At 43.0% G+C, this 26,471-nt stretch overlaps 1 protein-coding gene and 1 long non-coding RNA gene across 3 annotated transcripts in view; one reads left to right on the forward strand and one right to left on the reverse strand.

The window, feature by feature from the left end:
* LOC147016743 (phospholipid-transporting ATPase ABCA1-like) overlaps nucleotides 1-1,429 on the reverse strand; it is an 82,850-nt gene extending 81,421 nt beyond the window's left edge. For both annotated transcript variants that reach the window (XM_085845695.1, XM_085845694.1), the window contains exon 1: nucleotides 1,273-1,429. The gene's annotated coding sequence lies outside the window, so the exon portion shown is untranslated. The remainder of the gene's footprint in view (nucleotides 1-1,272) is intronic.
* LOC147016744 (uncharacterized) lies at nucleotides 796-26,108 on the forward strand. The gene is made up of 3 exons (XR_015049162.1): nucleotides 796-1,080; nucleotides 11,065-11,107; nucleotides 25,501-26,108. It is a non-coding gene; the product is annotated as an uncharacterized LOC147016744 (long non-coding RNA).
* The last annotated feature ends 363 nt before the right edge of the window (nucleotides 26,109-26,471 follow it).

Consider the following 26,471-nt stretch of genomic DNA (forward strand, 5'->3'; position numbering starts at 1 on the left):
GAAGGTTTGTCCTGGACGCCTGGTGCTTGGTCGATATAAACAGCTCGACATGCCCAAAAGGTAATCGATCAAAAAGGCAGATAACAGATAACAGATAATCTCCTTTTGAGAGATAACAGCCTCAAGCAACATCATCAACAGCATGACATCCAAAATTATTCGATGAAGTGAAATGTCAGTCTCTCTATCGAATGCAGCCTGTGGCTGCTGGTTGCATCATCGGTTGGGACACGGCTATGCAGCTGATGCAGTGTCCCCCTTACCAGTACACACGTACTCATTTTGCCGACCTCGGAAGGATGACAGGCCGAGTCATCCTCCTGGTGTATTTTAATTCAGCGGCCAATGGGGATTGAACTCAGGACCTTTTAGATTCCAAGCCACCACCCTAACCATGAAGTGTGTGTGTGTGTGTGTGTGTGTGTGTGTGTGTGTGTGTGTGTGTGTGTGTGTGTGTGTGTGTGTGTGTGTGATGCTTTTTGTGTCTATTAATGACATGCTATTGGAATGTACCTCTTGACCCTTAAGACTGCTGAGACCCCTTCGACCTTTGAAGACTCATAAGACCCATAAAGACCTCAAATTATTATAATCTTATTATTCTGGTTCCAAGGCTTCCAGGCTGGGAAAACCTGCTGCTCTTATTCAGACCGGCAAAAACGCCTAAGGCCATGAAGACCAATCAATAATTGGTCCAATGGACCAACGGGCCTCCTTGGTATTGTAAATGAATGACGTTGTCCTTGTCACATATCCGCATGCCGATTGTTTGGTTCAACCGCGTGATCACGTCGGTCAACAAGGACCCCCATCGCCCCCCGTCGCAATCTTTCCTCGCCCGAAGGTGCAGTAGATGACTTTAATAAATATATCACATGACGACGATGATGATCACCACCACACGGAGAAAACAACAACTCGCCTTGCACTTTTTACCGGACGTCTGATTGGACGAGTTGTTATTGTAGTTGTTCTTGTTTGAGACGAAACAACAACACAACATCCCCGGCACCGAGGATGACGTAACTGCGGAGTGGACAATCCGGCTGCGCCTTTGGAGACAAGCCGGCTGACCAGGAGGTAAACTACTGCGTACGTTTATACCTGTTAATCTGAACAACCGCGAAACCATAACCGAGGAAGTGATAATAATATTACCATTAATACAGACAGCGCATTAAACACTTTTGTTTGACATGTTAAACGACCATGTATGAGCCGAGAAGATGAGCATACGTTGGTGAACATATTCTGATTAAACAATCACTTCACCTGGATCGGTATGTTGGTGAAGAGAAGCACTGCGCGCCCTCGATATCTCTCTCCCTCCGTCTCGGTGGGAACGACGAACCCTTGCTCTGCCGCGCACGAGACGTGGGAGGAGCCAAAACAATGGGCGGATAAGGGGGCGGGGCGACAGATGGAGGGAAAGGCAACAAAGGGGAGAGGAAGTCGAAGGGTTAAAGTTGATACGAGGCAAACACGGCACGAAGTGATGAAGGATTCATGTTTATGAAGGATTAAGGTATTTATTATGGAGACGACAAGGGGGAGGAAATGAACAGCGCTATTTCTTTACTCAAGAAAACAAATAAATCCATACTAATAAGTGTGTCTCCTCCGTAACTCCAAAAACCATAAAACCTAGCAGCCTGGAACTTTGCATGTATCCTTAGGGAACTCCAAGGAAATACAGGAGTGAAAATTGGATGTTCGGGTTAATTAAAGTACCCCTTTTGAAGATAATTAACGGCCTTATTTAATTATATCATTTATCAGGCGATCCAAGGCCACCTCGCTCTCTGGGTCTTAAGGCGTTTCCTGGGCTCTGAAGCCGCCATGTTTTTTTGGCCTGCTCAACCATGCCTTGACTTGCAACAGGCCACAACAATTTTTTAACGATAGTTGTTTTTTTTCACTTTCCTCACTCATGTTGTCGAATGCCTGATCATCGAAGCTACGAATCGCCGGATACATTGCAGAGATTAATATGGAATAGGCAAAGCCTGGAAGCGAACGTAGAATTCTTCTTACATTCGCTTCTTAAATATATATCAAATTTAAAGTCTTTTTTTGCTATGAAAAAATAAATATTACCTTAACAACAACTACACTGCCTAGAACAGGATCTCACCTGAAAAAAAATCCTCAACATTACCTCCACAACGACAACTACACCGCCTAGAATAGGATCTTTTTTGTTGTTGTTGTTGAGGGTTTACTGGCGCTGTCAGAGCCAAGGACGCTCTATCCACGCCACGCACCAGAATCTGATCAAACTCGCCTACAGCCATAGCCCGACAGCCACCCTGTAAGGATTCCAGCGCCTTTAACGCCGAAAATGAGTCCGAGAGGATCACTGCACTAAGAGGATTGAACTCAATTATCCATTCCATAGCTAGGACGATTGCAAATAGTTCCATCGAAAAAAACTAGAAGATGGTCGGTTAACCGAAAAGCCCTGACCACACGGACATCCAGGATACATGATGAGGCCGAGGGAGAGAGAGGGAGGAGTTCCTAGAGGGCATTTTGAGAGGGACATCATCGAGAGATTGAAAGAGGGGCATCATCGAGAGGGGGCATCATCGAGAGGGGGGCATCATCGAGAGAGGGGCATCCACAAGAGAGGGGCATCCACGAGAGAGGGGCATCCACGAGAGGGGCATCGTCGAGAGAGGAACATCGTCGAGAGAGGAACATCGTCGAGAGAGGAACATCGTCGAGAGAGGAACATCGTCGAGAGAGGAACATCGTCGAGAGAGGAACATCGTCGAGAGAGGGGCATCATCGAGAGAGGGGCATCATCGAGAGGGGCATCATCGAGAGAGGGGCATCCACGAGAGAGGGGCATCGTCGAGAGAGGGGCATCGTCGAGAGAGGGGCATCGTCGAGAGAGGGGCATCGTCGAGAGAGGAGCCTCATCGAGAGAGGAGCATCGTCGAGAGAGGAGCATCGTCGAGAGAGGGGCATCGTCGAGAGAGGGGCATCGTCGAGAGAAGGGCATCATTGAGAGAGAGGGGGGTGGGGGAGCACACGGACGATCACCCAGACCGGCTCCCAGAACAGGATCTCATCTAAAAAATAAAATAAAAAATTAATAAATAAATTAATATTATCTCAACATTACCTTCACAACAACAACAACACCACCAAGAACAGGATCTCATCTAAAAAAATAAATACTAGATTGAATGTAGAATTCTTATTGCATTCACTTCTGATTTTACCTATAACTTGTTCACAACTGTATATGCAATTTCTGGTTACTTCGGCCTGGATTCGGGATCAGCGATCAAACAATGTAAATCACGATTAAAAATTATTTTTTGATGATGCGGGAGATATCTTTATTAAAATCAGTGGAGGAAATATTCACCATGTCTGATATTATTTGGGTCTTTCATGTCTCCGACGATGCCTTTATCTCCCGGCATGCATCATTCCCCATGACAAAAACCGGAAACAAAAAAAACGGAAGCAAAAGGGTCATAGCTAACGACACGGATTCAAAATTGCCATGGTATTGTGTTGTTGTTTCCTATTCTCTCATGTGCACGCGTTAAGTAATACATATTCACAAGATAGAAATAAAACCCAATCGTGTTTATACACTGCACAGCATTTAAAAACAACCGGAAGCAATAGGGTCATAGCCAATGACACAAATTCGAAATCGTCAGGGGTATTGTGTTGTTGTTTCCTCTTCTCTCATGTGCACGCGTTAAGTATGAAGCTCACTGCGTTCGCTATTAACGCCCGGAGACGCCAGCGTTTATGGCTTTATTTAATTTCCGCACACGTGATAACATCGAGAATCTCTTGAACTAAGCATAATTACAAAATTTAAACTTCTTAAGTGAACTTAGCAGCAGTTCCTACACTAGGGAAGTGTTCATTTGTCCAATTCGGATATTGTTTGGGCATTTCCAGGCGCATGGTTTTATGGACGTCAATTTTATGGACGGACTCTCCGCGGGTGTGTGGATATGCTACGGCTCTGTTACGGGTGCCCTGTTGGCAAAGTTTCATCCCGTATCTTAGGGAGGTTCTATCAGGTTTTCCTTTGATCTCACGCCTGTTTCGAAAGCATTTGCTTATCGGATTTGCTTTACAAAGGTTATATGTTTCCCTTTGTGAGTTTGTTGTGTAGCAAAGACGGCCCACACGAAGGATCCGTCTTTAATCACGTCTCCTGCTCCACACACTCGACAGCCCCGCTCGCTTCACTCTCGGTTCCGCCTCATCAGATCCAGTTCATAATGCTTTCATTAATATTCATGCAACTCCCAATACCACAGAGTTTCAAAGGATATATTTGATAACACCCAATTTCCGAGCCATTTGCAATATTAACGTGTTTTCTAAATTACCGAGCCAATTTTTTTTCCACCCGTCACACGCAGCTGTTTATAAAGATTAATGTTTGTGAACGTCTCCTTGAAACGTCCATATAAATATAACGTTTTTCGGTGAAAGCTACTCAAGGTTTTTGGGTTGCATCCAGTACGTACCTAGTTGGTAATCACACTGACTCCAACCTGCTGATTCCCGAAAAATTACTGATATCGGCCGTGTGTGTGTTTGTTTTTTTGTTTGGGTGTGTTTTTTATTTAGGTGTGTGTGTGTGTGTGTTTTTGCGAAGTTGCTGTTGTTGCCTGCTATCTCGACGCGAAGTTGGGTTTCAGGAGGTGAAACAGAGACCTACCAGGTCTTAAAAGTATCCACCTCCATGTGTGTGTGTCGTTGATTGGTATCCACATATGTGGGTTTCAGAATGTGGAATGGAGTCCTCCCAGGGCTGGCTCAAATTATCCACCTTTATTTAAGTAAGGAGTCACGATTCATGGACCAAGCTGTGAAGTTTTCTGTTCTCAAAGTTTTGTGCCGAGGACTCTCTTCAGGATCGTTACTGAGCCCAGGACAGCTTCCAACTGTAGTTCGTCTGTAATAATATTCCCAGGGATAGTTTTTAATATCTCTGTGAGGTTCTTTGTCATCATTCTTGCAGCTCCAATTATCACTGGTACAACTTTGTCATTCTTCAGCTTCCAGGATCTTTTCAATTCATTCTTGAGGTCTTGGTATTTGGTCATTTTCTTGATTTCTGCATCGTTTAGTCCAAAAATCACTGGTATTAACACCTCACTTAACAATGTCTTCTTCTCTCTTTTTTGTACCTCAGTATGATATCTGGTCACAATGCTTTGTTTTCAATGTTCACACTCGATGGGATAATTGAATCAGCCTGTCATCCTTTTGAGGTTGGCGAAATGAGTACCAGTGTACTGGTAGAGGGGTACAGCATCAGCCACTCATCCACACTTCTAAGAAATGACAGCTACCTGGCAGCCAAGCTGCAATGCACAAGAATGCAAGAACAGATGGGATCATGAGGTTGTACGAGTGTTACTTCAATGTTTTCAGTGATTGCTTTTGGTTCACGTTCCCTCAAATTTTCTGGAACTGGGATAGCAAAGCTTTGCAGATATGCCCGTGGATTACTTTACAAACTCTGTTATGTATACAGCTGTTCTGACATGAGTTGTGTGTGTGTGTGTGTGTGTGTGTGTGTGTGTGTGTGTGTGTGTGTGTGTGTGTGTGTGTGTGTGTGTGTGTGTGTGTGTGTGTGTGTGTGTGTGTGTGTGTGTGTGTGTGTTCGTTCATTAGGCATAACATATCATTCTTTTTGCTAGCCCCATCTCCACCCCTCACTTTTCTCTTTTTTGTTTCCTACTCCCCCCCCTCTCTCTGTCCCCTCCTTGTTCCTCCCCCCCTTTAATAAAATGCAGCACTCTCCTTCCCCACTTCTATCTCTCACCACCCTACTCGCATCTCTTCCTCGAGCAGTGTATAGCAATGCTTGGTGAGGCGTCGATCTCCCCACCTCCCTCTTCCCCCCTTCTTCGCTTCCTCTCCCCCCCCTTCCCCCCTCCCTTCCGTCCTCCCCTCCCTCAGTCCTCTCCGCCTCCCCTCGTCCTCTCTGCCTCCCCTCGTCCTCTCTGCCTCCCCTCGTCCTCTCTGCCTCCCCTCGTCCTCTCTGCCTCCCCTCGTCCTCTCTGCCTCCTCCGCCCCATCTCCCTCCCTCTCTCCTCCCCTCCCTACAACAACCCAAGTCCAAACGAAAAGACCCACAAGATAAAATAAGGTCACATTTGTGCATGTCGTGTTTTAAAATAACGTTTTTTGTTGCTACGAGAAACATCACATCTTATCGTCTCTTTGAATAAAATAACGCCAACCCGTCATTTTTGAAGGGCTTTTATACTCGTAGTAATAATAATTACTCTTGAGAACACAAGCATACCGTGGCAAAACATTTCTTTCAAAATAATTTATACCACACAAGGCAACTTACTTTTACTTGTCTGATTATTGGTTCACGAAAAAATATTTTCACAAAAAAAATAAGTGACCACTATATTCGTTATTGTTGTGTGTCTGTCTGTATGTCTGTCTGTCTGTCCCGAGCACAGCTCCGTGGGTTTTGATCCGATCCTGATAAAATTTTGGTGGGAGGTTTATATCATGATCTCGTTGTGTTTTCCTGAGAATGGGCGTGGTGCGCCCATTATGGGCAGAGCCACACCCAAAAAACGTGTTTTTAGGGGGTAGCCGATTTCAATTCGCATCTTCTAGGGGATTTGTCGAATCTGACAGGGGTTTTGGTATTTGGTTAGCCCAATGGCACCTGCATAGCCCCACGGAGCTCGATTTTTCATTTTCGTCCCAAGGTCAAGGTCACAAGGTCACGAATTTAGAAAATTGCGAATTGTGACATAAAAATCCATCTTCTCTGAGGGGTTTGTCAAATCTGGCAGGGGTTTCAGTATTTGGTTAGCCCAATGGCATCTGCATAGCCCCACGGAGCGCGATTTTTCATTTTCGTCCCAAGGTTAAGGTCACAATGTCACGAACTTCGAAAATTTCGAATTTTGACATAAAAATCATACGACCGCCCAAACCTTGAGAGCGAGGATGACAATATTTTTTTATGCATAATCTTGAGGTCATTCCCCACCTAAAGTCTTGAAACCATTTTGCTCTATCTCGAACACCTTGCCCGTGGCGCCCCCTTCAAGTTTGTTTTTACGCTGATTTCATCAAAGTATGAATAATCCGAGGAGTGCGAAATTCCATATAGCCTATATGACGTTATATTGTTCCTGGAATGTTCCAGAGGAAGTTTTGCACAAAAGGTTATAATCCTTGACCTTTGACCTTTAAAGTTCACAAAGGTCAAATTTTCAAAGTTGTGGGAATCAAACCGGGTTTTCAACCTTCTTCAACGAACTAACTCCAATAAGCTATAGCACGTATTCTGTTTCCTTATTTTAATGTCCACAACATTGTTTTGTGACCTTTAAAGGTTATGCAAAGGTCAAATTTTGAAAGTTGTTGAACGAAACCGGGTTTTCAACATTTTGCAGCTAATAACCTGTCACTCGTACCACATCATGTTGATCATTTTTATAACTTGGTCAAACATTATCACATTGTCTCATCCTTGACTTCTGAAACAATCTACATCATCAAATACCGCTCATGAACCATCGTCGTCTTCAGACTTATCATTATTTTTGTAAAGGAGGAGAAAAAAAAAAACAAGTGTTTTTGTCTCCCTCCTCTTATGTCATGGTAATGCTTTCTCTTTAAAATGCTCTACCTTGTCTACTGCAGTTCTAACTATGGATTGGCAGACATAAGGAAAGTGAGTGACATTAAATAGAATTGTGGCAATTCCAACAAAAGCACTACAACGACTACCACTATGGCAGATCCAGGATTTTTTTTAAGGGTGGGGGGGGGTCCAGAAATGAAGGGAATGGGAATGGATAAAGGGGGGTCACAGCATCCCTTCCAATTGCTGTGAGTACGAAGGCACAAAGCATGTGGTCCAGAGTCTGCTTAAGGATTCTGGAATCTGGGATTTTGGATGCTCTCGTGTGCAGTCTTGGCATCTACTGACCACATTGGCTACATGTTGTGAGGGTAAAAAAAAAAAATTCACAAGTTTCCATTGTAAAGTAAATTTTATTTGCCTTTTATTGTTCATTTTGACGTGATTGAGTTGGAAATGGTAGCTATGTCAACTTAATGGGATACCAGTTACTCAACAATCCTCTTAAAAAAATTACTCTGAATGACGTTTTTATTGTCGAGACTCTGGAGTGCTTGCCTGTAAGCTGTACGGAACAAAATCAAGTGTGACATGCAAATATGAACTTCACAACCCTCATTTCTCCTAATGGCTTATCCCTACTTCTGGACTTGGTAATGACGAATTTTCCTACAAATGCGATCCACGAGTCTCCTGTTCCTCTTCTGCCCCAATAGGTTCCATATGACCATGTGCTTGTGAAAGTCAACATCTCTTTGGCTATTCTCAGAGAGCTGCCTCAGTGCAGGTGAGTTTAGCAAATTGGCAGGGACCATCCCTCTTCAGGTCTGGTCTGCTATACCTACTGCCCCTGATGTTAACTCAGCCTGGCAATTCTTCCACAGAAACCTGCTCTCTTGTGAACAGATTAAACACATCTCGTCTTCAGTTATTCTACCCTTCTTCCCACCCATGGTGCACTGAATCCTGTGGTGAGGCAGTTGCTCTGAAACAACTTACCTTCTCTTCCTGAAAGGTTAATCTAACTGAAGGCAATCTCGGATCATTCCAAAAAGTACACAAGTGGCGTCCACTCTCAGGATAGCCAGAAAACAACACTTGTCCAACCTCAGGAATGAACTTTCAAACTTGTTTCCCTCCTCCAAAACCTGGTGGTGCCTTGTTCAATCTGTCTCTGGAGTATGCTCCGCTTGCAACCCTTCCCTCTCTTCGAATGGCACAATGGCCGACATGCTTGCGAAAAGGCTAAATGCTTCAATTCTATATTTGCTTCCAAATTTTGTTCCCTACCCCTCACTCTTAGTACCTATCCATCCCTGCCATACCCAACTGTTCCTGGCCTCTGTGTATTTGCACTTGAGTAGGTGAAGTTTCTGGCAGCCCTTGACTCCATTTCTGCAGCTGGACCAGACGGCATCAGCTCACGTATTCAAGTACCTGCTCTACTACTCTTGCACATCCTTTCTCTGCCCTTTTCACCCTGTCATGTGCCTGATGTCATCTTCCATCTGCTTGGAAAGCAGCCAACATCACTGCACGACATAAAAAGGTTCAAAAGCTGATCCTCTTAATTATAGACCTATCAGCTTACTTCCAATCATAAGCAAGGCCATGGAATCCATCATCACAGTTGATATAAAATCCTTCCTTTCAGATCACCAAACCAACCTCATCTCAGATCACCACTTTGGTTTTAGACCAGGTTACTCTACCTTGGACATGCTGCTTCTACTCACCCAACAATGGATGGAGGCCCTCAATGTCAGACATGAGGTCAGGGCCGTCTTTCTGGACATATCTCGTGCTTTTGATACAGTATGACATCCCACCTTGCTCTCCAAAATGTTTGCATATGGCATCCAAGGCCAATTTCACACATGGCTTTCTGACTTCCACGGCCAACGTGTGGCTCTCAACAGAATCCTTTCATCTCATCTGCCTCTTGAGCTGTTAAAGTTCTGGGCCCAGTTCTATTCCTCATCTTCATCAAATGATCTCTCCGACTCTCTGAAAACTCCTCTTTATCGATTTGCTGATGACTCCACCCTATGCCATGACATCCTTCATCCTTCAGACAGGAAGGCAACAGCTTCAGACCTTGACAAAAATCAAGAGTCAAACACTTGGAATATGTATTTCATTCCTGACAAATCTCACACTCTCACCTCTCTTTATCAGCTTGTGCACCCCCCCCCATGTGTCCTCTCCTCCTGCCCTTGATCTTACTCTCACTTCTATTCTGCTGTTGGTGTTTCCCCATTGCCATTTTGTTTCCTCCATCCTGCTCTAGCTCTTTCACGAGCCTCGATCAAGTACGTATATCTTAAATTACTTTTTTTTTTTTCGCTTTTTGGGGGATTTGGTTGTGATTTTTTTTTAAGAGGGGGGAGGGTGTAGGGGGGAAATAACCAGTGAGTACGTGTCTCAAAAATGGCGGGTTAATATTGGAAACCCGAAAAAGAGAATTACTACATTTCCCGTCACAAGGGTTTTTGGCTCACCACGATGACCACATCCTGATCACACAGAAAGACAAACATTACTAAGGGATGAGAATAACACTCCAGACCACGAAGCAGGAATTTGAGAGATTCATTTTTACAAGTCTCATCAGATCGATGATTCGGAGGAAGTGCCAAGAGTGCGTGCACATCTCTGTGAACTGTCTTGATCGTCTGGGTTCGATTTCCGACCAGACTATAAACCGTGGGATCGGTTCTTTGCACGCAGGTGTTTGTTACATCACAAAGGAAGCCGTTCCAGGGATGGACGTTAAGCCGGATCCCCCCCCGCCCCCCGTCTGATAGCATTAGCTGGTGGATGTTAAACACCCTACTGCATGTCTTTCATGAAGAGTAGGCGAGTTATCGTCGACACCCTGAACAAACCCCAAATTCATGCCACTTTCAGTCCAATGTCAGGCCTGGCTAGAGCAGAACCTACATTTGAATCCCGACCCAGCTATAAACTATCATCCCAATGTTTCCCAAGCAGGGTGATTCTGTTCATCAACGTGTGTGCCGTCCCTGGGATTGACGTTAAACTCCGCGTCATGTCAGCATTAGTTGGTGGACATTAAATATCCCGCGGTGTCCTTCGCAAAGAGTAGGTGAACTATTGCCAGCAGCCTGAACAAATTCTAAATTATTGCTCTAATCTACAGGGGGCACTGCATCAGCGGTACAGCTTCACCACCAGCGAAGGATGTTACCAGCAGCCAAATGCTGCTTTTGACAGTAGAGGAAAAATAAATTTTGGTCAGAAGATTCGTGAATGATTTGGGCCAAAAAGCTTCCTTGGCCTACCCCAAATAAAGGAGAGAATGAATGATTGGGGCCGTTAAAGTAGTGGCCAATGGGTAAAGGTCGAACAATTAAAATATAATTGTTCCTCTTGGGTATTAGAATACGAACCACTTTAATCATCACAATTTCTGCCAACAGGAATCCTCGGGTACCTGCTATAAAGCTTGGACATCAAGGCAAGGTCAGACATTCCAATATTTTTTTTCTTCTTCTCCTCAGGGGAGGGGGCATGGGCTTGGTTAAAAAACACACATCAACCACACAACACCCCTTGACGAGACCCCCACCAACAGCACTCCGTACACATATACGCAATCACCCATCAATGCTCAAACTACCTAAAAGTCCTGCCAACATCCCCATACCCCTCTATCTCCATAACTTCCAGGTATCTATCTAATTCTAATTTAAACTTATCTACTTTTTCTTCTGCCACTACCTTTCCAGGGAGACCATTCCATGCATTAACTACTCATTGAGTAAGTCCCCTTCCTGACTACCATCTTAACTCTCCTCTTCTTTACTCTCAAACTATGGTCCCTGGTTTTGTCACAGTCTACTCTGTTGAATAATTAATTCATCTGCACTTATTTTATCTCTACCTTTCATTATCTCAAACATCTTGATCATATCTCCTCGTAACCGCCTCCTTTCTTGTGTATAAAACCCTGTCTCTTTCAGCCGCTCCTCATAGCTGAGTCTAGCGAGGCCCGGAATCATTATATTAGCCCTGCGTTGACCCCTCTCCATGGCATCTCTGTCCTTCCTGAGTTGTGGTGACCAAAACTGCACACAATATTCTCGATGTGGCCTCACTAAATTCCTGTGCAATGTTAACACCACCTCTTTTGATTTATAATTGATCCCCCTCCGAATACAACCGAAAACCCAATTTGCTTTACCTACAGCTGCCTGGCACTGGCTGCCTGCTTACCTCCCATATCTATTACTACCCCCAGATCCTTCTCCTGTGTGACATGCTCCAAAATTACCCCTTGCATCCTGTAATCTCTATTTTCATTGTTCTTTCCCATCCAACACCTTACACTTGCTCAGGTTAAATTCCATCTGCCAATTCTTTGCCCAATATACACATCAATACTCTCCTGTATCTGATCACTACCCCCTCTGCTATCCACCTTATCTCCAAGCTCTGTGTCATGTGCAAATTTGGAAAGCCTACTCTTCACCCCGCAATCCAAATAAGTGATGTAATTAATGAATAGTAATGGTCCGAGTACTGATCCCTGAGGTACCCCACCACTTACATCCTCCCAGCAAGACATCCTCCCACTCACAGCCACTCTTTGCTTTCTACCACTAAGCCAGATTGCAATCCAATTAACTACCTGACCAGCAACTCCACAAGCCCTCACCTTGGTTAACAACCTCCGATGTGGTACCTCATCAAATGCCTTCTTTAAGTCAAGATATACTATGTCCACTGATTTTCCCTCATTCACCCAATCAGATGCTGCTTCGTAGAACTCTAAAATATTTGTTAGACAGGAACAACCTTTGGTAAACCCATGCTGACTACCTTTAATGAGTTTGTATTTGTTTAAATGGCTCCTCATCTGGTCCCTAATTAATGTCTCCAATACCTTCCCCACAACTGAAGTCAAACTAACAGGTCTACGGTTTCCCAATTCTTCTCTGGATCCTTTCTTAAATAATGGTGTTACATTTACTACTCTCTAATCCTCCTGTACCTGTCCTGACTCCAGGGAACTATTGAAAATATCCGTTAACATCTCGCTTACCTGCTCAGCCACCTCCATCAATACTCTCGAGTGCATATTATCTGGACCCAGAGCCTTGTCTACTCTTAGATTACCTAGCTGTTCCTTTACTTTCTCCACTCCAACCTGGATCTTCTGTAAAAGCCCTTCCTCACCTCCTCGACAGATACTCTCAGATATTGGCAATTCAGCTGATTGTTCTTGTGTAAAGGTTGAAGCAAAGTACCTGTTTAATAAGCCTGCCATCTCACTTTCATCACTAACCACTCTCCCGGTGCTATTCCTCAATAGGCCCACACTGGTCCTAACCTGTTCTTTTCCCCTGATATACTTAAAGAAAGCCTTGCTATTATATTTAATATTCTTAGCCATGTCCTTCTCATACTATTTTCTTAACTTGCCCCTGTTTACTCCGATAGTGATGTAAATCTAACTCCAGTTCTGATATTTTAAACCTAATAAATGCCTTCTGCTTCTCCTTAATAGCATTCCTTATCTCACTGCTCAACCACCCTGGTCTCTTTCTGTTTCTAGTTTTACACCTCATTGGAATGTACTTACTCTGCACTCTACACATTTGGTCCTGAAAGGTTTCCCATTTCTCTGATGCTGATTGTCCTGTTGTTAGAGTCTCCCAATGTACATCACCCAACTCTCTCCTCACACCCTGAAGATTTGCCTTCCTGAAATCCAATAGCCTCCTTAATATCACCCCTTTCTCTTAATACAATGCTGCCCTTCACCCAGATTGCTACTCTTCCTCCTATTCTCGCCTTCCTATCACACCGATACACCTTGTAGCCTTCCAATCCTGTCCTCCAGTTACTCTCCTCCTTAAACAATGTCTCACTCACTGCAACCGTATCATACTCCTCGTTGTCTACTTTGGCTTCAAGCTCTTCCATCTTATTTTTTAAACTTCTGGCACTGGTATGGAATATGTTTAACTTTTCCCTTCCTGACATTCCATATTCTTTCCTGGCCTGACTTATCCCAATTACTTAATCCGTTCGTTCCTTAATACCTTCTCCACCCTCCACTGACCTAAAAAAAAAAGCCTAAATTCCTTCCTCAATTCCCACTGCAAACCTTGCTGCCCCCTTTCTATTTAACATACGGCCATCATTCTGGAAATACCCCCTTTGTCCCTGAAATGATTCCCACTGCTTCTTAAATGTAAAACCTTCCCCTCGACACCATGCTTCCAGCCATTGGTTGACGTCCATTGCTCTGCTCATAATTTCTATATCGTTTCCTAATCTTGGGAGGATCCCAGAAAACATGACCTCACAACCTTTTGCTTTCAGCCGCTTATCCAATATCCTGTATCTATTTTACAAAACCTCTGAGTAAACTTTCCCCACATCATTTGCTCCTAGGTGTACCACAACCAACTTCTTCCTGCCGTGATCCGATACAATATTGGTTACCCTTCCTTCAATGTCCCTAACTTCTGCTCCTTCAAAACGACACAGAATTCTGTGTCTACAATCCTTCCTGCAGAATCTACATATTTAATTGTCCCATGACCCACAAAAACTGTCACCCATAGCTCATGTCTACCAATTTCTATTGCTGCACCTCCACCAGTGCCTGCACACAGTGCACCTCCACCACTGCCTGGACCTGCTGCACCTCCACCACCGCCTGTCCCCGCTGCACCGTCCGTCACCACCGCTGCACTGTCCATCACCACCGCCTTCCCCCGCTGCACTGTCAGTCACCACCACCTGCCCCCGCTGCACCGTCACCACCACTTGCCCCCGCTGAACTGTCACCACCACCTGCCCCCGTTGCACCTCCACCACTGCCTGCCCATGCTGCACCTCAACCACTGCCCACCCCCGCTGCACCGTCAACACCTCCAATATGCTCAGCAACCTCACTTCACAACCGTGACCAACTCTTCTTCTTCTTTCGGCTGCTCCCGTTAGGGGTCGCCACAGCGGATCATCCGTATGATCCGCATAGTGATTTGGCACATGTTTTACGCCGGATGCCCTTCCTGACAACCCTGGTCGCCTCTTACGACACAGGGATATGGTACACCTATTTTAACTGGGGTATACACCAGCCCAGTATACTGGTACTCATTGCGCCGACCTCGGATGGATGACAGGCTGAGTCAACCCCCTGGTGTATTAATTCAGTGGCCTAACGGGGCTTGAACTCAGGACCTTTTGGATCCCAAGCCGCTGCCCTAATCACTGCGCCAACACCAGGATACAACCGTGACCAACTATTATTTACAAATTTCTCACATTCTGATACTTGCTGCAAATTATCTATGTGTTCCTTCAACCAAGTAATCACCATCCTCAAGTGGGCTATTTCCTCACACTTCCAACAACAATAAGAATCCTCTGCTTCCCCTCTTGTTGACGTGGCCCAAATTGAGCAACTATCACATTTTATGAACTCTTCTTCCTTTCTCCTTTGGTCTGTATTTATACCTTTTTTTATCCCCATACTCCCAAGGCCCCAACTGACAATGCTAAACTTAACATGAGGCCTTCCCCTGCTTCTTTCAATAAACTAACACAAATATCCACAAAAACGGGTATAAACACTAGAGTGTACGAGGTGCAGGGGGACGCAAGAAGCACGCGGGCCAGCATCTACTCCGCTTTATTGCGCGACCAGAAGCACACTCTAGCCACCCCTAGCGGGCGAGGAATGATATACGAAAACCCAATCACGTGACACAGCACAAACACAAATACAGCTTTATAAGTACAGTTCCACAGGCCCTGACACAAATCACGATAACAAAATACACAAAACAACACACAAAAAAATACTTCTTTCGTTCTGGTCGAGCTTCCCTTACCCTCTTGCGAACTACAGGAAGTAATGTCCTCACAGTTGTTGTAGTAGTCATAGTTGTACATTGTCCCTGCTGCTTTTATACCTTGGATTCAAACATTGCACCTGGGATTCAAACATTGTACCATGTACTTTTGTACCTAGGATTCAAACATTGTTCCTGGGATTCAAACATTGTAACTGCTGGGAGTCAAACATTGTACCTGGGATTTAAACATTGTACCTACTGGGATTCAAACATTGTACCTGGTAATTTTGTACCTGGGATTCAAACATTGTACCTTCTGAGATTCAAGCATTGTTCCTGGGACTTTTGTATCTGGGATATAAACATTGTGCTTACTGGAATTCAAACATTGTACCTGGTGGGATCCAAACATTGTACCTGCTGGAATTCAACCATTTTGTACCTGGGATTCAAACATTGTACCTTTTGAGATCCAAGCATTGTAACTGGGATTCAAACATTGTTCCTGGGACTCTTGTACCTGGAATTTCAACATTGTACCTGGTGCTTTTGTACCTGGGATTCAAACATTGTACCTTTAGTACAGGCATTTTAGCAGAAATATTTGGTTAACCTCCCACAAATTGCAACAAAAGCAAACTCAACAGATTTTGATTCCTGGATATGTCCTCAGTGACAGAAAAAAAAAGTCCAAAGGGATCCTCCAGGGGGAAAGTCCTGAAATCATGGAAATCTAATATGGCCGCCACCCGGCTTCGGGGGAAATGAGAAAATTGTAAAGATTGATATTTTAAAATGTAAATATATGTTTTTCTGCATTCTAATTGTTTCTAGTTATGGTCAGTATATTTATATACAAGAATAATTATAAAAAAGTGAAATGTATTGAGGGTAAAATAAAAAATTATAGCTTTTTTGTCCAAAAATGACAATTTTTTGTCCCGAAAAAAAAAATATTTACCTGATACTGATTTTGGCTCCTGGACAAAAAAAAAAAAGAAACGTTGAAGACATAAGATGAAATCAAGTCAATGGCAATACAATATAATTATGTAAATCATTGAAACATGACAAAATTCACAATTCCACTCGGGGCAATCACATCTGCCTGACGAAGGTTTCGAAATGAAAATGAAAATTCGCATTAAACTCAGAAACTACATCCATTATAAACTTGCTATACATGTTGAGAAAAATCAAGCGTATTAAAGTTAGAACTCGACAATGTCGTCATCATCCTCATCATTGTCACATGGAGTGTTTGTGCAGCCAGAGCCCCTGCAGTTTCCACAAGCTGGAGTGCACTCAATGTTGTGCTTCTTGCACGTGCATCTCATGGTGCTACATTCAGCCCGGCAGTTGCATCTAATGACAAGTAACATCTTTTCAGGAGCTGGAGCTATTGATGTCTGAAGTGGCACAAAACCCTCGTCACACTTCTGCCAACCCCAGTCTGTGGAAGAAGTATGCAAGTCTGACGTCTTGAAACGAATCAAAGACCACCTTCAGAAGCATGGCGAGTCTGCAAAGATATCTTCTAGAACTTCAGCGCTCTGGGTTCAGTATATGGACATGCTAGACATTTTACGCAAATACATCCGGGCAGAGCGCACTGGGAACTGGGCACTACATCTACAGGCCATCCAGGAAATGCTGCCTTACCTGGCAGCCTCGGGCCACAACCTGTATGCCAAATCTGCGAGGGTGTATCTGCAGCAGATGACCCACCTTAAAACTAAACATCCCAATGTCCAACAACGTTTTGATGAGGGGTTCCATGTGGTTCGACGAAGTGATCGCCTGTGGGCAGGTCTTTCATCTGACCTGATCATCGAACAAGTTCTGATGAGAAGTTTGAAGACCAGCGGGGGGCTCACATGAGAGCGAGCAATGACAGAGTAACAACGGCTGGTATGGCTACTATTAATGCCTGCCTGTGCAGAAATAAACCAGGCAATGCAGGAGCTCACAGGTGTGAACTACAACACTGGAGAGCAGAAGAAGGACATGACCAAGGCAAGACAATCTCGTGACTGAAAGGTCACACTATCAGCTCTTCAGTATTTACAGGAACGGAATCCGTTCAGTAGTGATCCACGTCTGAGGAACATTGCCACTGGAGTTCATGCACACCCCACCGTCAACGTCGATACAGCACATGCTGTAGGAGCCAAAATATTGAAATCTATGGATGGGAAAACACCTGCAGAGTGCACATTTAAGAGGAAAGACCAAGTTGTCACCCTTGGCATGAAGTCATCTGTCAAGATTGATGGAGAGCAAGTCCAGGTTGACCCACAACTCCTCTTCCAGAGACTGATCACTGTTGCACAGACAGCAGAAGAACTGGAGTTGGCCTTCAAATATGAACTGTGCAGCTATCCACCAGCCCTCTTTGATTCCTCTCTTCAGCTCTGAGAAGCTCACAAGCCAGTCTTTGCTGATGCCATCTGGGATCTTCTTGGATCCGATATCCCAGCCGATATCCCCAATGATGGGCAACAGTATGTTTTGGATGGCGGGGCACTTGTTCAACGCATTCCATGGTCTCGTGGATCTACATACAGAGACATATGCCACCAGTACACTGATTATGTAACGAAGAAGTACGGAGATGCCATAGTCGTGTTTGATGGTTATGAGAGTACCAACACGAAGGACATGACACACCAGAGACGGTCTAATGGGAATGCTGGCACTACTGTGACATTTACAGCTGACATGCGTCTCACAATGAAGAAGGAACAGTTTCTTGCCAATAGGCAGAATAACCAGCGATTCATTTTTATGTTGAGTGAAGAGCTTCAGAAGAAGAACTGTGAGACACACCATGCCTCAGGGGATGCTGATCTCCTGATTGTACTGAAGGCCATGCAGTCTGCTACTGTCACCAACACTGTGTTAGTTGGTGATGACACAGAACTCCTCGTCCTCCTATGTCACCATGCAAGCTAAGAATCCCATGACCCCTTCTTTTGTCCCGAGCCAAAGAAGAACACGAAGAAGCCTCGCATCTGGAACATCAAGGCTACAAAGAAAATGATTGGTACATACATATGCAAGCACATACTGTTTCTACATGGAGTTCTTGGGTGCGACACGACATCTCGTCTTCATGGGATTGGAAAGGGAGCTTCCCTCAAAAAGTTCAAAGCAAACAACACATTCCGTGAGCAGGCCAAGATTTTTGATACATATCCAGCTTCTGTATGTGATGTGGCAGATGCAGGAGAAAAAACATTGGTGATAATCTACAACGGAAAGTCAACTGACACCCTGGACACCCTCCGGTATCAGCAGTACTGGGACAAGGTGGCTTCGAGCTCCTCTCACGTGCAACCACAGACGTTACCACCAACATCAGAAGCAGCAAAGTATCACAGCCTGTGCATGTATCTGCAAGTCCAAGAATGGAAGGGATGTGCAGATGAACTTCTTCCGACAGACTGGGGTTGGCAGAAGTGTGACGAGGGTTTTGTGCCACTTCAGACATCAATAGCTCCAGTTCCTGAAAAGATGTTATGTGTCATTAGGCGCAACTGCCAGGCTGAATGTAGCACCATGAGATGCACATGCAAGAAGCACAACATTGAGTGCACTCCAGCTTGTGGAAACTGCAGGGGCTCTGGCTGCACAAACACTCCATGTGACAATGATGAGGATGATGACGACATTGTCGAGTTCTAACTTTAATACGCTTGATTTTTCTCAACATGTATAGTAAGTTTATAATGGATGTAGTTTCTGAGTTTAATGCGAATTTTCATTTTGAAACCTTCGTCAGGCAGATGTGATTGCCCCAAGTGGAATTGTGAATTTTGTCATGTTTCAATGATTTACATAATTATATTGTATTGCCATAGACTTGATTTAATCTTGTGTCTTCAACGCTTCTTTTTTTTGGTCCACAAGCCAAAATCAGTATCAGGTAAAAAAAAATTTTTTCGGGACAAAAAATTGACATTTTTGGACAAAAAAGCTATAATTTTTTATTTTACCCTCAATACATTTCACTTTTTTATAATTATTCTTGTATATCAATAGTCTGACCATAACAAGAAACAATTAGAATGCAGAAAAACATATATTTACATATTAAAATATCAATCTTTACAATTTTCTCATTTTCCCCGAAGCCGAGTGGCGGCCATATTGGATTTCCATGATTTCAGGACTTCCCCCCCCCCCCCGGAGGATCCCTTAGGACTTTTTTTCTGTCACTGAGGACATATCGAGGAATCAAAATCTGTTGAGTTTGCTTTTGTTTGAATTTGTGGGAGGTCATCCGACATTTTGACTGTACTACTTCTGGGATTCAAACATTACACATACTGGGTGGGATTCAAACATTGTACCTTCTGGGATTCAAACATTGTTTTAACTGGATCTGAGAATTTTTTAATGTGATTCTTCACCATTTAGAGACGTGGCCAAAAATGATATATAGCACAATATCTCAAAAGGTTATGGATGGATTCACACGAAACTTTGTGGACCGTTTGGGTATGAGAAAAGGACTATTTGATTCAATTCTGGTGGAGATTCGAATCCAGATCTTGAGATGACAATTATTTAATTTTCAACTGATTTATTGAGAGATGGATGGGGCTAAAAACGATATTGCATGATATTTCAAAAAGTTGTGGACGGATTCAGATCAAACTTTGTGGACAGGTTAGGTGTGTGAATAACACTAATTGGTTTGATTTTGGTGAATATCTGAATCCGGATTCGAAAATTTTTCAAGTGATTCTTCACCATTGAGATGGGGCCAAAAACGATATACAGCATGATATCTTAAAAAGTTATGGATAGATTCTGCAGAAACTTTGTGGACTGGTTGGGTGTGGGAACAGGACTATTTGATTCAATTTTGGTGTTGATTCGAATCCAGATACGATAAAAAAATTTCAGTGATTCTTCACCATTGAGAGTTGGGGTCAAAAACAATGTATAGCATGATATCTCTAAAAGTTATGGATGGATTATGACAAAACTAGGTGGATGAGTGGTTAGGTAATAAGAACAAGCCGATTCGATTTTGGTTTCCTGTACGGATTCAGATCAGGCCTATCAGTGGGATACAAAATGTAAACTGTTCAGCTTGGCGGAGGTGTGTGCTCCACTATGTGCCGTTCCGTTTCATCAAGTGTCGCTCTGTTGGAGTGACTTTTCATTACTTGGCGAAATCTTCGATTTTGTCAAGTATGTAGGTGTGTTTGTTTGTCCGGTCGTCTACAGCCCAAACGGCTGGACCAGTCGTTCAAACTTCCGGTTGACGTCAAATTAAACTTCATTCAAATATCTAAATGATTACAAAATGCATCTTATTAGAAATTACGCATAGTTTTCGCAAGTGTATGACAAAGTTTTGCCTATTGAATGTCATTTAAAAAAAATATTTACGCTCGTGTGCAGCCGAAACTACTGAAGCAATCGTTCTCAAATTTTAACACGTGATAGCCAATCTTGCTGAAATAGTCTGGAATCAAATCACGTCATAATCGCACTTAACGTCACGACGTTGCGTCAAAAAAAGTTGAAAACAAGCTTTTGAACATAACTCAGTAACCGGAAGTCGTCGCGACTTCCTGTTGACGCCAAAACAAACTTCAATGGAATATCTAAATGTTTTAAAATGCATGTTAGTACAAATTATGCACAGTTTTCACAAGTGTATGACGTCAAAGTTTTTAGCAATTGGCGTGATTTAAAAAAAATTCTATTCGTTCTACAGGTCACAATTGTTAACCGATTTGGATGAAATTTCAACAGCTGATAGAAATCCACAGTGCAAAAAGATATGTGACTTTTGGTGATGTTCAAGATCAGGATCTGTATTCTACATCACTTTATATTATCGCCCATTATAAACCAATGGGGAATTTTGTGAATTACACATGGCTATTTCTCAAACAGTTTTGCACTTATTATATTGAAACTTATACTGTCTATTTATGCATGTAATATTAACATGTGTACAAAGTTTGATCGAAATTGACCCAAGGTCAAGGTGAGGGTCACCCAAAACATGAAAAACACACACAAAATACATATTTGTTTTACAACACATTTCAAACCTGATAACGGGATTGTAAAGCTGGTTGAAAAGCAATGTTCCGAGGTATTTTCAAATATTTTCTACGATCAGAATGAAGGCAACAAGCACCGATGACAAGTTGTTGAATGTCACATGGTGGCTTTAAATGAGTTGTGAAAATTTTCAATCTGCTGCCGTTACCACGACAACGCGCACCTGATAATTATTTGTGACGTCGCGTCATTTTATTAATGTACGAATAAATAAACACCACACATTCCATGACATTACAGCTTGGACCTCCACACGGAAAGGTCAACTAATTTGCCAAGTGTCATGCTCAGCACGATTTTTCATTTGTCTGTTTGTTTGTCTGCACAGAACCTTCGTGTTTTCCTCTGCAACCGCTTGACAGATCGAGACGAAATTTTCACCATATATGCGACTACTCAGGTAGATTGTTTTAATCATAATTATGATGTCATAGATCACGTGGTTTGGCAGCCATATTGGAAAAACAGAAAAATTTGGACCTCTGTACCTCTGAAACCACACCAAGGAAAAAATTGAAACTTGGCACACGGCAAGTACTCCTCGTGGGGAATAAGCGTAATGTTTTGATGACGTCATATGTGCTTTCGTTATGACGTGATAATTGTATATATAGAAGGCTACATCTGATCAGCATGAACATTTTTGAGGATCATCTAGGGCTAAAATGGTCCACAGAAAAAGATTTGATGACATCATTGGTCATGTGCTTCTGCAGCCATATTGTTTTTTTGTTTTTTTTAAACCTTCAAAAATCTTCTTCTTTGAAGTGGCTGAACAGATTGAGGCAAAACTTTACAAGTATGACCACCTATGCATGAGGAACAAAAAGTTCACACATATAATGTCGTAGGTCACATGGTTTGGCAGCCATATGGTATTGAGGAAAAATATTAAATAATGTTTTCTCCAGAACTGCTTAATCAAATCGACATGAAACTTCACAATTGTGATCTTGTAGTGATAGGGAATACACATTTTGAATTTCCACTTGATCAGATGTGTGGTCTGGCAGCCATAATTATTTAATTTTTTATATGGGTTCTTTTTGTTGTTTTTTGGGGATTTCTTTTATTGAATAAGGCTCACTTGGCTGTGCATGGGTGGGTTTGATGGGAGAGGAGTAGTAGCTGAAATGCAAATCCTATCCAGGTTTCTCCTGATGACTTCATCTTTGCTTTTTGATTGTTCGGTTCCTTCAGATTACTCCAATGCACGACTACCTATTTGGTCTTCCATTTGATTTGAATTGAATTTATTTTAATCCCATTATAAATTTAATTGAATAATAAAAAAAAAAAAACGTCATGGGTCAGGGTCAGGTGTCCGATCAAAAGCAGGGTTGCGTCAAAGCAGACGTCTTGGTACCCGGTCATCACTGCCAGCAGTTATAAAGTGGCAGTTGTAATTAGGTCTCATTAATTACATAACACACCAGTGCACAAGCACCACACAACATATGTCCTGGCGAGGGACTGCAATCTCTGATTGCTCTTTTTCTTGTTTGGACTTGATTTTGGCTATTAAAAAAAATAGATTTGTTGTTTGGAAATTGTCCGTTTTATGTTTTGTTTTATGCCTTTCATTAACGATGTACACTTGCAATGATTCATTTTAAAAAATGCTCGTTAAAGCTACTTGTAAACCATTACTCCTACCTAAGCTACTACTACTATTACTTGTAAACAACAGGGTTGAGTGCTTTTAGGATAAGTGTTATGTTTCTGGTATAGAAAAGAAAAACAGAAACAGGAAACATTGTCACAAGCTGTAAAGGGGGTTGGGGGCCTGGGAATGAGATGTGCAGTTCTTTTTTTCTCACGAGTCAGCACCAGGCAAATGCTAAGGCAAAGGGGATCAACAACCATTGCAACACGTCAAACCATGACGCTCAGATGCAGCAATCTTTGAGCAGCACGAAAAGGATAGTTATGCTTTTGGGAGAGTAAGGGGAGATGAGATGAGGGGGGGGGGTCTGTAGTTAGTTTAAGGCCTTGGCACCATGTGTTGTGGTTTAAATGTTTTATTCACTGTGTTAAGGACACGTCTTGGGGTAAAGTTGCCTGCCCTAGCCCAGCTGCGTGGATGGGTTGAGTTATTTTTGTGTCGTTCAGTTAACATTTTCCCATCCTGTGTCCCCCGAGTCTGACCGGGCAAAAGCCAGGCAAGAGAGAGGTGTTCCAGTTATCCTCCACATCAACACAGCCAGCCTGTAGCTCACGGCAGGCGTCACAGTTGTCCCCCTTCTCGTACATTACGGGTGGGGTTAGGGAGCTATAGAATAATAAGTCGATCTAATTAGGTAGGTGGGGGCACACCTTCCAGCATGGCTGCCCCTGAGTGATGGTGAGCAAGGCAGTACACCATTGGCCCGCGTCGCCAGGTGGCCACGGTGCTGTTTGGGTCAGGATCGGTGCCATCAATTGACTGGATCTGTATCCATGCACAAGTACACCATGCAATTGGCTGGCAACCAGCTAAGCACTGATGGCAACACCTTGAGGGTAAGGAAAGGGGAGGAGGGGAGTCTTTAAACATGGGGCCGCCTTAACCCTGTTCTCTATGCCTGCCTCTCTCTGTTCTCTATGCCTGCCTCTCTTTTGGCACCTGCTGACCTTGATGTACACCATACTTCAGGCTGCTTTTGTAACCACTTTGCGTAATTTTGTGACTAATTGTGAGCCCCCTAATCACCTAGCCCGGTTCAATGTACGTGTGTGTGTGTGTGTGTGTGTGTGTGTGTGTGTGTGTGTGTGTGTGTGTGTGTGTGTGTGTGTGGTCATCTCCATATGTGGGTTTCATAAGGTGGAACAGAGTCCTCCCAGGCCTTGAAGTATCCACCTCCGTTAGGTAAAAGGGGAGGGGGGTTGGTGGGGGGGGGGGTCACGATTCATGGACCAAGCTGTGAAATTTTGTTGCTCTCAAAGTTTTGTTCTGAAGGCTCTTTTCAGTATAATCATTCTCACTGAGCCCCAGACAACTTCCAACTGCAGTTCATTTGTATTCATTTTCCCAGAGATGTTTTATAAGATCTCTGTAGGATTCTTATTCATCATTCCCATTGCTTCAATCATCACTGGTACAATTTTGGTGCTCTTCATATTCAGGGATCTTTCCACTTCATTTTTGAGGTCTTGGTATTGGATGATTTTCTTGATTTCTGCATTGTTTTGGCCAAAATCACTGGGAACTGACACCTCAAGTCACGATGCTGTTTTTTTTTTTTAAATACCTAAGTACTACAAATACCTAAGTCGCAATGGTCATGCTTGATGGGATCATCAGGTCATATGTGAGTGCTACTTCCTTGTTCTCAATTATCGCTTTTGTTTCATGTTTCCATGAGTTTTCTGGGACTAGGATATTGAAGTTTTTGCAGCTTGTGCCAGCGGATTACTCGAAATACCTTGTTTTGCCTTTGGGTATGCAGTTGTTCTGACATGAGTTTTTCACATCCTGATCGGAGGTGGCTCATGCTTTCTGTTTATAAAAAAAATCAACACATCTAAAAAAAAAAAAAAATCTACCTTGCAAAATCTACACTAGTCCGATTGATTCAGTACTGCCATTTTTGTTAAAGGCATTCGTGTGGTGTCCCAGGTCTTGGGCATTAATAATGATTCATTCTCCATCCCTCTTCCTCCTAGCGGTCGCAAGCTGACCTCTTCTTAGCCATTCCAATGGACCTTCTAGTCTATGCCCAATCTGTCCAACTCTTTTTTTAAAAATATCTTCTTGCTTTTTTGTAGTTCTCCCAGTTATCGGTGTATGTGTGTTGATATTTCGCTTTATATTTTCTTTCGTCTTTTTTGCAATCATCGGGGCTGTATTCGTTGCTGTTTCGGTTGCATGTGTGACATCTTCCATTTGCAAGTGTCTTTGGGAATTTTTTGCTTGGTGGGTTCAGGATACATTCTCTGTTTTGCTGTCTTTATGTTTGCATACAGATTGAATTCTGCAGTCTCCTGAGCTTTTCATGTATTCGGCCATTCCGACAGCTGTCATTCTGTGCACTTGGTTGAGTTACATCAGGCTGCTACCTCCCCCTTGTCTTGGCAGGTACATTCTCAGGATGCACTGATTTTTCTGGATGGTGAGGAGTTTCTTTGTTTTAATAACTAGTTTGTTGATTTCCATTTGTGGTCAATTCATTATTCCACTACAGTATTGGAATACTGGTATTGCAGAGTTGGTTTATGGCTTTGATTTTGTTTCTTGGGGTGAGATATGTTTTCAGGATCAGCCTCACTCTATGCAAGCATTCTTTGGCAATTGTTTTGTGCACATGTTTTTGACATTTTGTGGCCCTCTTCTACTCCAAGGTATTTGTAGGATGCTTCGTTGTCTTGATCCTGTATTGTTGCGTCTACATCGATTTTCATGTTGTCCGTTTTTGTTGATCTACCCTGTATGGATGTGCACTTGGCACACTTATCGAGGCCAATTTCCATTTGAATGTCAACAGAGTACCCTTTCACTAATTTCAGTTGTTCTACCAATTTTTCATCATTTGGTGCAAATAAATTTAGATCATCCATGTACAGTGGATATGCCACCTTTCCTGTCTCTTTGGAAGTTCTCTTATTGGACATTAGGATATATATATATATATATATATATATATATATATATATATATATATATATATATATATATATATATATATATATATATGTTCCTGCTCATTACTGAGGTTGTTCAGTGGGTCCAGGGCCAGGCAAAACAGGAGGATTTCATATCCAAATAGAGCGGATCGTTCCTCGATGCGGCACAAATTAATTCAAAGCGGAAACTTCATACAAATCGGCCAGAATTATTGGGAACATCGGAGAACACGACACAAGCAAAACATTCACGACAATGCTTTAATTAATCTATAACCCGTTCTTAAGCCGCTGTCACACCTTGACGATTTAGC

The sequence above is a fragment of the Eptatretus burgeri genome, chromosome 11 (assembly GCF_056783735.1).
Source record: "Eptatretus burgeri isolate ZD-2024b chromosome 11, Ebu_testis_v1, whole genome shotgun sequence".
In the NCBI taxonomy this organism is placed as follows: Eukaryota; Metazoa; Chordata; class Myxini; order Myxiniformes; family Myxinidae; genus Eptatretus; species Eptatretus burgeri.